Consider the following 13,971-nt stretch of genomic DNA (forward strand, 5'->3'; position numbering starts at 1 on the left):
GCTCTCCTGTCCTTGCCTCCCTCTGGTGGTGTTGGGGTAATGCTCTCCTTTCCTTCCCTCCCTCTGGTGGTGTTGGGGTAATGCTCTCCTGTCCTTCCCTCCCTCTGGTGGTGTTGGGGTAACGCTCTCCTGTCCTTCCCTCCCTCTGGTGGTGTTGGGGTAATGCTCTCCTTTCCTTCCCTCCCTCTGGTGGTGTTGGGGTAATGCTCTCCTGTCCTTGCCTCCCTCTGGTGGTGTTGGGGTAATGCTCTCCTTTCCTTCCCTCCCTCTGGTGGTGTTGGGGTAATGCTCTCCTGTCCTTCCCTCCCTCTGGTGGTGTTGGGGTAATGCTCTCCTGTCCTTCCCTCCCTCTGGTGGTGTTGGGGTAATGCTCTCCTTTCCTTCCCTCCCTCTGGTGGTGTTGGGGTAATGCTCTCCTGTCCTTCCCTCCCTCTGGTGGTGTTGGGGTAATGCTCTCCTTTCCTTCCCTCCCTCTGGTGGTGTTGGGGTAATACTCTCCTTTCCTTCCCTCCCTCTGGTGGTGTTGGGGTAATGCTCTCCTTTCCTTCCCTCCCTCTGGTGGTGTTGGGGTAATGCTCTCCTTTCCGTCCCTCCCTCTGGTGGTGTTGGGGTAATGCTCTCCAGTCCTTCTCTCCCTCTGGTGGTGTTTGGGTAATGCTCTCCTTTCCTTCCCTCCCTCTGGTGGTGTTGGGGTAATGCTCTCCAGTCCTTCCGTCCCTCTGGTGGTGTTTGGGTAATGCTCTCCAGTCCTTCTCTCCCTCTGGTGGTGTTGGGGTAATGCTCTCCTTTCCATCCCTCCCTCTGGTGGTGTTGGGGTAATGCTCTCCTTTCCTTCCCTCCCTCTGGTGGTGTTGGTAATTCTCTCCTGTCCTTCCCTCCCTCTGGTGGTGTTGGGGTAATGCTGTCCTTTCCGTCCCTCCCTCTGGTGGTGTTGGGGTAATGCTCTCCTGTCCTTCCCTCCCTCTGGTGGTGTTGGGGTAATGCTCTCCTGTCCTTGCCTCCCTCTGGTGGTGTTGGGGTAATGCTCTCCTGTCCTTGCCTCCCTCTGGTGGTGTTGGGGTAATGCTCTCCTTTCCTTCCCTCCCTCTGGTGGTGTTGGGGTAATGCTCTCCTTTCCTTCCCTCCCTCTGGTGGTGTTGGGGTAATGCTCTCCTTTCCTTCCATCCCTCTGGTGGTGTTGGGGTAATGCTCTCCTTTCCTTCCATCCCTCTGGTGGTGTTGGGGTAATGCTCTCCTTTCCTTCCCTCCCTCTGGTGGTGTTGGGGTAATGCTCTCCTTTCCTTCCATCCCTCTGGTGGTGTTGGGGTAATACTCTCCTGTCCTTCCCTCCCTCTGGTAGTGTTGAGGTAATGATCTCCTTTCCTTCCCTCCCTCTGGTGGTGTTGGGGTAATGCTCTCCTTTCCTTCCCTCCCTTTGGTGGTGTTGGGGTAATGCTCTCCTTTCCTTCCCTCCCTCTGGTGGTGTTGGGGTAATGCTCTCCTGTCCTTCCCTCCCTCTTGTGGTGTTGGGGTAATGCTCTCCTGTCCTTGCCTCCCTCTGGTGGTGTTGGGGTAATGCTCTCCTTCCCTCCCTCTGTTGGTGTTGGGGTAATGCTCTCCTTTCCTTCCCTTCCCTTCTTCTGGTGGTGTTGGGGTAATGCTCTCCTGTCCTTGCCTCCCTCTGGTGGTGTTGGGGTAATGCTCTCCTGTCCTTGCCTCCCTCTGGTGGTGTTGCGGTAATGCTCTCCTTTCCTTCCCTCCCTCTGGTGGTGTGGTAATGCTATCCTGTCTTTCCCTCCTTCTGGTGGTGTTGGGGTAATGCTCTCCTTTCCTTCCCTCCCTCTGGTGGTGTTGGGGTAATGCTCTCCTGTCCTTCCCTCCCTCTGGTTGTGTTGGGGTAATGTTCTCCTTTCCTTCCCCCCCTCTGGTGGTGTTGGGGTAATGCTGTCCTTTCCGTCCCTCCCTCTGGTGGTGTTGGGGTAACGCTCTCCTTTCCTTCCCTCCCTCTGGTGGAGTTGCGGTAATGCTCTCCTTTCCTTCCCTCCCTCTGGTGGTGTTGGGGTAATGCTCTCCTTTCCTTCCCTCCCTCTGGTGGTGTTGGGGTAATGCTCTCCTGTCCTTCCCTTCTTCTGGTGGTGTTGGGGTAATGCTCTCCTGTCCTTGCCTCCCTCTGGTGGTGTTGCGGTAATGCTCTCCTTTCCTTCCCTTCTTCTGGTGGTGTTGGGGTAATGCTCTCCTGTCCTTTCCTCCCTCTGGTGGTGTTGGGGTAATGCTCTCCTGTTCTTCCCTCCCTCTGGTGGTGTTGCGGTAATGCTCTCCTTTCCTTCCCTCCCTCTGGTGGTGTTGGGGTAACGCTCTCCTTTCCTTCCCTCCCTCTGGTGGTGTTGCGGTAATGCTCTCCTTTCCTTCCTCCCCTCTGGTGGTGTTGGGGTAATGCTCTCCTTTCCGTCCCTCCCTCTGGTGGTGTTGGGGTAACGCTCTCCAGTTCTTCCCTCCCTCTGGTGGTGTTGTGGTAACGCTCTCCTTTCCTTCCCTTTTTCTGGTGGTGTTGGGGTAATGCTCTCTTGTCCTTGCCTCCCTCTGGTGGTGTTGGGGTAATGCTCTCCTTTCCTTCCCATCCCTTCTTCTGGTGGTGTTGGGGTAATGCTCTCCTGTCCTTGCCTCCCTCTGGTGGTGTTGCGGTAATGCTCTCCTTTCCTTCCCTCCCTCTGGTGGTGTGGTAATGCTATCCTGTCTTTCCCTCCTTCTGGTGGTGTTGGGGTAATGCTCTCCTTTCCTTCCCTCCCTCTGGTGGTGTTGGGGTAATGCTCTCCTGTCCTTCCCTCCCTCTGGTTGTGTTGGGGTAATGTTCTCCTTTCCTTCCCCCCCTCTGGTGGTGTTGGGGTAATGCTGTCCTTTCCGTCCCTCCCTCTGGTGGTGTTGGGGTAATGCTCTCCTGTCCTTCCCTTCTTCTGGTGGTGTTGGGGTAATGCTCTCCTGTCCTTGCCTCCCTCTGGTGGTGTTGCGGTAATGCTCTCCTTTCCTTCCCTTCTTCTGGTGGTGTTGGGGTAATGCTCTCCTGTCCTTGCCTCCCTCTGGTGGTGTTGGGGTAATGCTCTCCTGTTCTTCCCTCCCTCTGGTGGTGTTGCGGTAATGCTCTCCTTTCCTTCCCTCCCTCTGGTGGTGTTGGGGTAACGCTCTCCTTTCCTTCCCTCCCTCTGGTGGTGTTGCGGTAATGCTCTCCTTTCCTTCCTCCCCTCTGGTGGTGTTGGGGTAATGCTCTCCTTTCCGTCCCTCCCTCTGGTGGTGTTGGGGTAACGCTCTCCAGTTCTTCCCTTCCTCTGGTGGTGTTGCGGTAATGCTCTCCTGTCCTTCCCTCCCTCTGGTGGTGTTGGGGTAATGCTCTCCTTTCCTTCCCTCCCTCTGGTGGTGTTGGGGTAATGCTCTCCTGTCCTTCCCTCCCTCTGGTGGTGTTGGGGTAACGCTCTCCAGTTCTTCCCTCCCTCTGGTGGTGTTGGGGTAATGCTCTCCTTTCCTTCCCTCCCTCTGGTGGTGTTGGGGTAATGCTCTCCTTTCCTTCCCTCCCTCTGGTGGTGTTGGGGTAATGCTCTCCAGTCCTTCCCTCCCTTTGGTGGTGTTGGGGTAATGCTCTCCTTTCCGTCCCTCCCTCTGGTGGTGTTGGGGTAATGCTCCCCTTTCCGTCCCTCCCTCTGGTGGTGTTGGGGTAACGCTCTCCTGTCCTTCCCTCCCTCTGGTGGTGTTGGGGTAATGCTCTTCTTTCCGTCCCTCCCTCTGGTGGTGTTGGGGTAATGCTCTCCAGTCCTTCCCTCCCTCTGGTGGTGTTGCGGTAATGCTCTCCTGTCCTTCCCTCCCTCTGGTGGTGTTGGGGTAATGCTCTCCTTTCCTTCCCTCCCTCTGGTGGTGTTGGGGTAACGCTCTCCTGTCCTTCCCTCCCTCTGGTGGTGTTGGGGTAACGCTCTCCTTTCCGTCCCTCCCTCTGGTGGTGTTGGGGTAATGCTCTCCTGTCCTTCCCTCCCTCTGGTGGTGTTGGGGTAATGCTCTCCTTTCTGTCCCTCCCTCTGGTGGTGTTGCGGTAATGCTCTCCTTTCCGTCCCTCCCTCTGGTGGTGTTGGGGTAACGCTCTCCTTTCCGTCACTCCCTCTGGTAGTGTTGAGGTAATGCTCTCCTTTCTGTCACTCCCTCTGGTGTTGTTGGGGTAATGCTCTCCTGTCCTTCCCTCCCTCTGGTGGTGTTGGGGTAATGCTCTCCAGTCCTTTCCTCCCTCTGGTGGTGTTGGGGTAATGCTCTCCAGTCCTTCCCTCCCTCTGGTGGTGTTGGGGTAATGGTCTTCAATCCTTCCCTCCCTCTGGTGGTGTTGGGGTAACGCTCTCCTTTCCTTCCCTCCCTCTGGTGGTGTTGGGGTAATGCTCTCCTGTCCTTCCCTCCCTCTGGTGGTGTTGGGGTAATGCTCTCCTGTCCTTCCCTCCCTCTGGTGGTGTTGGGGTAATGCTCTCCTGTCCTTCCCTCCCTCTGGTGGTGTTGGGGTAACGCTCTCCTGTCCTTCCCTCCCTCTGGTGGTGTTGGGGTAATGCTCTCCTTTCCGTCCCTCCCTCTGGTGGTGTTGCGGTAATGCTCTCCTTTCCGTCCCTCCCTCTGGTGGTGTTGGGGTAACGCTCTCCTTTCCGTCACTCCCTCTGGTGGTGTTGAGGTAATGCTCTCCTTTCCGTCACTCCCTCTGGTAGTGTTGAGGTAATGCTCTCCTTTCTGTCACTCCCTCTGGTGGTGTTGGGGTAATGCTCTCCTGTCCTTCCCTCCCTCTGGTGGTGTTGGGGTAATGCTCTCCAGTCCTTTCCTCCCTCCGGTGGTGTTGGGGTAATGCTCTCCTTTCCTTCCCTCCCTCTGGTGGTGTTGCGGTAATGCTCTCCTTTCCTTCCCTTCTTCTGGTGGTGTTGGGGTAATGCTCTCTTGTCCTTGCCTCCCTCTGGTGGTGTTGGGGTAATGCTCTCCTTTCCTTCCCATCCCTTCTTCTGGTGGTGTTGGGGTAATGCTCTCCTGTCCTTGCCTCCCTCTGGTGGTGTTGCGGTAATGCTCTCCTTTCCTTCCCTCCCTCTGGTGGTGTGGTAATGCTATCCTGTCTTTCCCTCCTTCTGGTGGTGTTGGGGTAATGCTCTCCTTTCCTTCCCTCCCTCTGGTGGTGTTGGGGTAATGCTCTCCTGTCCTTCCCTCCCTCTGGTTGTGTTGGGGTAATGTTCTCCTTTCCTTCCCCCCCTCTGGTGGTGTTGGGGTAATGCTGTCCTTTCCGTCCCTCCCTCTGGTGGTGTTGGGGTAATGCTCTCCTGTCCTTCCCTTCTTCTGGTGGTGTTGGGGTAATGCTCTCCTGTCCTTGCCTCCCTCTGGTGGTGTTGCGGTAATGCTCTCCTTTCCTTCCCTTCTTCTGGTGGTGTTGGGGTAATGCTCTCCTGTCCTTGCCTCCCTCTGGTGGTGTTGGGGTAATGCTCTCCTGTTCTTCCCTCCCTCTGGTGGTGTTGCGGTAATGCTCTCCTTTCCTTCCCTCCCTCTGGTGGTGTTGGGGTAACGCTCTCCTTTCCTTCCCTCCCTCTGGTGGTGTTGCGGTAATGCTCTCCTTTCCTTCCTCCCCTCTGGTGGTGTTGGGGTAATGCTCTCCTTTCCGTCCCTCCCTCTGGTGGTGTTGTTGTAACGCTCTCCAGTTCTTCCCTCCCTCTGGTGGTGTTGCGGTAATGCTCTCCTGTCCTTCCCTCCCTCTGGTGGTGTTGGGGTAATGCTCTCCTTTCCTTCCCTCCCTCTGGTGGTGTTGGGGTAATGCTCTCCTGTCCTTCCCTCCCTCTGGTGGTGTTGGGGTAATGCTCTCCTTTCCTTCCCTCCCTCTGGTGGTGTTGGTAATTCTCTCCTGTCCTTCCCTCCCTCTGGTGGTGTTGGGGTAACGCTCTCCTGTCCTTCCCTCCCTCTGGTGGTGTTGGGGTAATGCTCTCCTTTCCTTCCCTCCCTCTGGTGGTGTTGGGGTAATGCTCTCCAGTCCTTCCCTCCCTCTGGTGGTGTTGGGGTAATGCTCTCCTTTCCGTCCCTCCCTCTGGTGGTGTTGGGGTAATGCTCCCCTTTCCGTCCCTCCCTCTGGTGGTGTTGGGGTAACGCTCTCCTGTCCTTCCCTCCCTCTGGTGGTGTTGGGGTAATGCTCTTCTTTCCGTCCCTCCCTCTGGTGGTGTTGGGGTAATGCTCTCCAGTCCTTCCCTCCCTCTGGTGGTGTTGCGGTAATGCTCTCCTGTCCTTCCCTCCCTCTGGTGGTGTTGGGGTAATGCTCTCCTTTCCTTCCCTCCCTCTGGTGGTGTTGGGGTAACGCTCTCCTGTCCTTCCCTCCCTCTGGTGGTGTTGGGGTAATGGTCTTCAGTCCTTCCCTCCCTCTGGTGGTGTTGGGGTAACGCTCTCCTTTCCTTCCCTCCCTCTGGTGGTGTTGGGGTAATGCTCTCCTGTCCTTCCCTCCCTCTGGTGGTGTTGGGGTAATGCTCTCCTGTCCTTCCCTCCCTCTGGTGGTGTTGGGGTAATGCTCTCCTGTCCTTCCCTCCCTCTGGTGGTGTTGGGGTAACGCTCTCCTTTCCTTCCCTCCTTCTGGTGGTGTTGGGGTAATGCTCTCCTTTCCTTCCCTCCCTCTGGTGGTGTTGGGGTAATGCTCTCCTTTCCGTCCCTCCCTCTGGTGGTGTTGGGGTAACGCTCTCCTTTCCGTCACTCCCTCTGGTAGTGTTGAGGTAATGCTCTCCTTTCCGTCACTCCCTCTGGTAGTGTTGAGGTAATGCTCTCCTTTCTGTCACTCCCTCTGGTGTTGTTGGGGTAATGCTCTCCTGTCCTTCCCTCCCTCTGGTGGTGTTGGGGTAATGCTCTCCAGTCCTTTCCTCCCTCTGGTGGTGTTGGGGTAATGCTCTCCAGTCCTTCCCTCCCTCTGGTGGTGTTGGGGTAATGGTCTTCAATCCTTCCCTCCCTCTGGTGGTGTTGGGGTAACGCTCTCCTTTCCTTCCCTCCCTCTGGTGGTGTTGGGGTAATGCTCTCCTGTCCTTCCCTCCCTCTGGTGGTGTTGGGGTAATGCTCTCCTGTCCTTCCCTCTCTCTGGTGGTGTTGGGGTAATGCTCTCCTGTCCTTCCCTCCCTCTGGTGGTGTTGGGGTAACGCTCTCCTTTCCTTCCCTCCTTCTGGTGGTGTTGGGGTAATGCTCTCCTTTCCTTCCCTCCCTCTGGTGGTGTTGGGGTAACGCTCTCCTTTCCGTCCCTCCCTCTGGTGGTGTTGGGGTAACGCTCTCCTTTCCGTCCCTCCCTCTGGTGGTGTTTGGGTAACGCTCTCCTTTCCTTCACTCCCTCTGGTGGTGTTGCGGTAATGCTCTCCTTTCCGTCCCTCCCTCTGGTGGTGTTGGGGTAACGCTCTCCTTTCCGTCCCTCCCTCTGGTGGTGTTGGGGTAACGCTCTCCTGTCCTTCCCTCCCTCTGGTGGTATTGGGGTAATGCTCTCCAGTCCTTTCCTCCCTCTGGTGGTGTTGGGGTAATGCTCTCCAGTCCTTCCCTCCCTCTGGTGGTGTTGGGGTAATGGTCTTCAGTCCTTCCCTCCCTCTGGTGGTGTTGGGGTAACGCTCTCCTTTCCTTCCCTCCCTCTGGTGGTGTTGGGGTAATGCTCTCCTGTCCTTCCCTCCCTCTGGTGGTGTTGGGGTAATGCTCTCCTGTCCTTCCCTCCCTCTGGTGGTGTTGGGGTAACGCTCTCCTTTCCTTCCCTCCTTCTGGTGGTGTTGGGGTAATGCTCTCCTTTCCTTCCCTCCCTCTGGTGGTGTTGGGGTAATGCTCTCCTTTCCGTCTCTCCCTCTGATGGTGTTGGGGTGATGCTCTCCTTTCCGTCCCTCCCTCTGGTGGTGTTGGGGTAATGCTCTCCTGTCCTTTCCTCCCTCTGGTGGTGTTGGGGTAAAGCTCTCCTTTCCTTCCCTCCCTCTGGTGGTGTTGGGGTAATGCTCTCCTTTCCTTCCCTCCCTCTGGTGGTGTTGGGGTAATGCTCTCCAGTCCTTCTCTCCCTCTGGTGGTGTTGGGGTAATGCTCTCCTTTCCGTCCCTCCCTCTGGTGGTGTTGGGGTAATGCTCTCCTTTCCGTCCCTCCCTCCGGTGGTGTTGGGGTAACGCTCTCCTTTCCTTCACTCCCTCTGGTGGTGTTGCGGTAATTCTCTCCTTTCCGTCCCTCCCTCTGGTGGTGTTGGGGTAACGCTCTCCTTTCCGTCCCTCCCTCTGGTGGTGTTGGGGTAACGCTCTCCTGTCCTTCCCTCCCTCTGGTGGTATTGGGGTAACGCTCTCCTTTCCTTCCCTCCCTCTGGTGGTGTTGGGGTAATGCTCTCCTTTCCTTCCCTCCCTCTGGTGGTGTTGGGGTAATGCTCTCCTTTCCGTCCCTCCCTCTGGTGGTGTTGGGGTAATGCTCTCCTTTCCGTCCCTCCCTCTGGTGGTGTTGGGGTAATGCTCTCCTTTCCGTCCCTCCCTCTGGTGGTGTTGGGGTAACCCTCTCCTGTCCTTCCCTCCCTCTGGTGGTGTTGGGGTAACGCTCTCCTTTCCTTCCCTCCCTCTGGTGGTGTTGGGGTTATGCTCTCCTTTCCTTCCCTCCCTCTGGTGGTGTTGGGGTAATGCTCTCCTTTCCGTCCCTCCCTCTGGTGGTGTTGGGGTAATGCTCTCCTTTCCGTCCCTCCCTCTGGTGGTGTTGGGGTAACGCTCTCCTTTCCTTCACTCCCTCTGGTGGTGTTGCGGTAATGCTCTCCTTTCCGTCCCTCCCTCTGGTGGTGTTGGGGTAACGCTCTCCTTTCCGTCCCTCTGGTGGTGTTGGGGTAACGCTCTCCTTTCCTTCACTCCCTCTGGTGGTGTTGCGGTAATGCTCTCCTTTCCGTCCCTCCCTCTGGTGGTGTTGGGGTAATGCTCTCCTTTCCGTCACTCCCTCTGGTGGTGTTGGCGTAACGCTCTCCTTTCCGTCCCTCCCTCTGGTGGTGTTGGGGTAATGCTCTCCTGTCCTTCCCTCCCTCTGGTGGTGTTGGGGTAATGCTCTCCTGTCCTTCCCTCCCTCTGGTGGTGTTGGGGTAATGCTCTCCTTTCCTTCCCTCCCTCTGGTGGTGTTGGGGTAATGCTCTCCTGTCTTTCCCTCCCTCTGGTGGTGTTGGGGTAATGGTCTCCAGTCCTTCCCTCCCTCTGGTGGTGTTGGGGTAATGCTCTCCTTTCCTTCCCTCCCTCTGGTGGTGTTGGGGTAACGCTCTCCAGTCCTTCCCTCCCTCTGGTGGTGTTGCGGTAATGCTTTCCTGTCCTTCCCTCTGGTGGTGTTGGGGTAATGCTCTCCTTTCCGTCCCTCCCTCTGGTGGTGTTGGGGTAATGCTCTCCTTTCCTTCCCTCCCTCTGGTGGTGTTGGGGTAATGCTCTCCTGTCCTTCCCTCCCTCTGGTGGTGTTGGGGTAACGCTCTCCTTTCCGTCCCTCCCTCTGGTGTTGTTGGGGTAATGCTCTCCTTTCCGTCCCTCCCTCTGGTGGTGTTGGGGTAATGCTCTCCTTTCCTTCCCTCCCTCTGGTGGTGTTGGGGTAACGCTCTCCTTTCCTTCACTCCCTTTGGTGGTGTTGCGGTAATGCTCTCCAGTCCTTCCCTCCCTCTGGTGGTGTTGGGGTAATGCTCTCCAGTCCTTCCCTCCCTCTGGTGGTGTTGGGGTAATGGTCTCCTTTCCTTCCCTCCCTCTGGTGGTGTTGTGGTAATGCTCTCCTTTCCTTCCCTCCCTCTGGTGGTGTTGGGGTAATGCTCTCCTGTCCTTCCCTCCCTCTGGTGGTGTTGTGGTAATGCTCTCCTTTCCGTCCCTCCCTCTGGTGTTGTTGGGGTAACGCTCTCCTTTCCTTCACTCCCTTTGGTGGTGTTGCGGTAATGCTCTCCAGTCCTTCCCTCCCTCTGGTGGTGTTGGGGTAACGCTCTCCTGTCCTTCCCTCCCTCTGGTGGTGTTGGGGTAACGCTCTCCTGTCCTTCCCTCCCTCTGGTGGTGTTGGGGTAACGCTCTCCTTTCCGTCCCTCCCTCTGGTGTTGTTGGGGTAATGCTCTCCTTTCCTTCCCTCCCTCTGGTGGTGTTGGGGTAACGCTCTCCTTTCCGTCCCTCCCTCTGGTGGTGTTGGGGTAACGCTCTCCTTTCCTTCACTCCCTTTGGTGGTGTTGGGGTAACGCTCTCCTTTCCGTCCCTCCCTCTAGTGGTGTTGGGGTAATGCTCTCCAGTTCTTCCCTCCCTCTGGTGGTGTTGGGGTAACGCTCTCCTTTCCGTCCCTCCCTCTGGTGGTGTTGGGGTAACGCTCTCCTTTCCGTCCCTCCCTCTGGTGGTGTTGGGGTAACGCTCTCCTTTCCTTCACTCCCTTTGGTGGTGTTGCGGTAATGCTCTACAGTCCTTCCCTCCCTCTGGTGGTGTTGGGGTAACGCTCTCCTGTCCTTCCCTCCCTCTGGTGTTGTTGGGGTAACGCTCTCCTTTCCATCCCTCCCTCTGGTGTGGTTGGGGTAACGCTCTCCTTTCCGTCCCTCCCTCTGGTGTTGTTGGGGTAACGCTCTCCTTTCCGTCTTTCTCTCTGGTGGTGTTGGGGTAACGCTCTCCTTTCCTTCACTCCCTTTGGTGGTGTTGGGGTAATGCTCTCCTTTCCGTCCCTCCCTCTGGTGGTGTTGGGGTAATGCTCTCCAGTTCTTCCCTCCCTCTGGTGGTGTTGGGGTAATGCTCTCCTTTCCGTCCCTCCCTCTGGTGGTGTTGGGGTAATGCTCTCCAGTTCTTCCCTCCCTCTGGTGGTGTTGGGGTAATGCTCTCCTTTCCGTCCCTCCCTCTGGTGGTGTTGGGGTAATGCTCTCCTTTCCGTCCCTTCCTCTGGTGGTGTTGGGGTAATGCTCTCCAGTTCTTCACTCCCTCTGGTGGTGTTGGGGTAATGCTCTCCTTTCCGTCCCTCCCTCTGGTGGTGTTGGGGTAATGCTCTCCAGTTCTTCCCTCCCTCTGGTGGTGTTGGGGTAACGCTCTCCTTTCCGTCCCTCCCTCTGGTGGTGTTGGGGTAACGCTCTCCTTTCCTTCCCTTCCTCTGGTGGTGTTGGGGTAATGCTCTCCTTTCCTTCACTCCCTCTGGTGGTGTTGGGGTAACGCTCTCCTTTCCGTCCCTCCCTCTGGTGGTGTTGGGGTAACGCTCTCCTTTCCTTCACTCCCTTTGGTGGTGTTGCGGTAATGCTCTCCAGTCCTTCCCTCCCTCTGGTGGTGTTGCGGTAATGCCCTCCTTTCCTTCCCTTCCTCTGGTGGTGTTGCGGTAATGCCCTCCTGTCCTTCCCTTCCTCTGGTGGTGTTGCGGTAATGCCCTCCTGTCCTTCCCTCCCTCTGGTGGTGGTGGGGAAATGCCCTCCTGTCCTTCCCTTCCTCTGGTGGTGTTGCGGTAATGCTCTCCAGTCCTTCCCTCCCTCTGGTGGTGTTGCGGTAATGCCCTCCTGTCCTTCCCTTCCTCTGGTGGTGTTGCGTTAATGCCCTCCTGTCCTTCCCTTCCTCTGGTGGTGTTGGGGTAATGCTCTCCTGTCCTTCCCTCTGGTGGTGTTGCGGTAATGCCCTCCTGTCCTTCCCTTCCTCTGGTGGTGTTGCGGTAATGCTCTCCAGTCCTTCCCTCCCTCTGGTGGTGTTGCGGTAATGCCCTCCTGTCCTTCCCTCCCTCTGGTGGTGTTGCGGTAATGCCCTCCTGTCCTTCCCTCCCTCTGGTGGTGTTGGGGTAATGCCCTCCTGTCCTTCCCTTCCTCTGGTGGTGTTGCGGTAATGCTCCCCAGTCCTTCCCTCCCTCTGGTGGTGTTGCGGTAATGCCCTCCTGTCCTTCCCTTCCTCTGGTGGTGTTGCGTTAATGCCCTCCTGTCCTTCCCTTCCTCTGGTGGTGTTGCGTTAATGCCCTCCTGTCCTTCCCTTCCTCTGGTGGTGTTGGGGTAACGCTCTCCTGTCCTTCCCTCTGGTGGTGTTGCGGTAATGCCCTCCTGTCCTTCCCTCCCTCTGGTGGTGTTGCGGTAATGCCCTCCTGTCCTTCCCTTCCTCTGGTGGTGTTGGGGTAATGCCCTCCTGTCCGTCCCTCCCTCTGGTGGTGTTGCGGTAATGCCCTCCTGTCCTTCCCTTCCTCTGGTGGTGTTGCGGTAATGCCCTCCTGTCCTTCCCTTCCTCTGGTGGTGTTGCGGTAATGCCCTCCTGTCCTTCCCTTCCTCTGGTGGTGTTGGGGTAACGCTCTCCTGTCCTTCCCTCCCTCTGGTGGTGTTGGGGTAATGCTCTCCAGTCCTTCCCTCCCTCTGGTGGTGTTGGGGTAATGCTCTCCAGTCCTTCCCTCCCTCTGGTGGTGTTGCGGTAATGCCCTCCTGTCCTTCCCTCCCTCTGGTGGTGTTGCGGTAATGCCCTCCTGTCCTTCCCTTCCTCTGGTGGTGTTGGGGTAACGCTCTCCTGTCCTTCCCTCTGGTGGTGTTGCGGTGAGATGTGAATGTGCTGCTCCTATTCGGAGTCCTTGCTTTGTCCACAAGTCGGAAGGTAACACATTTCTGCATATTGGAAGACATAGTGAATGCTCTGGGAATAGGATTATTGCCATTCATCGGTAAGATGCTGCACTCCTCTGTGTTAACACCTGGCCGTTCCCTTACTCCTGCGCTCTGCACACTTTCCGCCACTTTCCTCAGGTCGTTACCTCTGAGCCCTTCGCACTTTCCACCACTTTCCTCGATCCGTGACCTCTGAGCACATTCCTTGGGTCGTGACCTCTGCATCCTTTGCACGTTCCCCAGATCATGACCTTTGAGCCCTCTGCACTTTCTGCCACTTTTCTTGGGTCGCGACCTCTGAGCCCTCTGCACTTTCCCCCGGTCGTGACCTTTGAGCCCTCCGCACTTTCCTCGGGTTGTGACCTCTGAGCCCTCTGCACTTTCCTCGGATCATGACCTCTGAGCCCTCTGCACTTTCCCCCCGTGACTTTTGAGCCCTCTGTTCTTTCCGACACTTTTCTCGGATCCTGACCTCTGGGCCCTCTGCACTTTCCCCCGGTCGTGACCTTGAGTCTTCTACACTTTCCTCGGGTCGTGACCTCTGCGTCCTCTGCACTTACCTCAGGTGGTGACGTCTGATCCCTCTGCACTTTCCACAGCTTTCCCTGGGTCATGACCTCTGAGCCCTCCGCACTTTCCTCGTGTCGTGAACTCTGGGTGCTCTGCTCTTTCCTCAGGTGGTGACGTCTGATCCCTCTGCACTTTCCGCAGCTTTCCCCGGGTCATGACCTCTTATAGCCCTCCGCACTTTCCTCGGGTCATGACCTTTGCGTCCTCCGCACTTTCCTCGATTCATGACCTCTGCGTCCTCCACAATTTCCTCGGGTTATGACCTTTGAGCCCTCCGCACTTTCCTCCGGTCGTGACCTTTGGGTCCTCTGCACTTTCCCCCAGTCGTGATCTCTGGGTCCTCTGCACCTTCCTCAGGTGGTGACGTCTGATCCCTCTGCACTTTCCGCAGCTTTCCCCAGGTCATGACCTCTGAGCCCTCCGCACTTTTACTCGAATCTTGACCTCTGCATCCTCCACAACTTCCTCGGGTTGAGACCTCTGCGTCCTCTGCACTTTCCTCAGGTGGTGACATCTGATCCCTCTGCACTTTCTGCAGCTTTCCCCAGGTCATGACCTCTGAGCCCTCCGCACTTTCCTCGAATCATGACCTCTGCGTCCTCCACAATTTCCTCGGGTCGTGACCCCTGAGCCCTCCACTCTTTCCTCGGGTCGTGACCTTTGCGTCCTCCGCACTTTCCTTGGGTCGTGACCCCTAAGTTCTCCGCACTTTCCTCGAGTCGTGACCTTTGCGTCCTTCGCACTTTCCTCGGGTCGTGACCCCTGAGTTCACCGCACTTTCCTCGAGTCGTGACCTTTGCGTCCTCCGCACTTTCCTCGGGTCGTGACCTTTGCGTCCTCCGCACTTTCCTCGGGTCGTGACCTTTGCGTCCTCCGCACTTTCCTCGGGTCGTGAC

The sequence above is a fragment of the Anomaloglossus baeobatrachus genome, chromosome 11 (genome assembly GCF_048569485.1).
Source record: "Anomaloglossus baeobatrachus isolate aAnoBae1 chromosome 11, aAnoBae1.hap1, whole genome shotgun sequence".
Lineage (NCBI taxonomy): Eukaryota > Metazoa > Chordata > Amphibia > Anura > Aromobatidae > Anomaloglossus > Anomaloglossus baeobatrachus.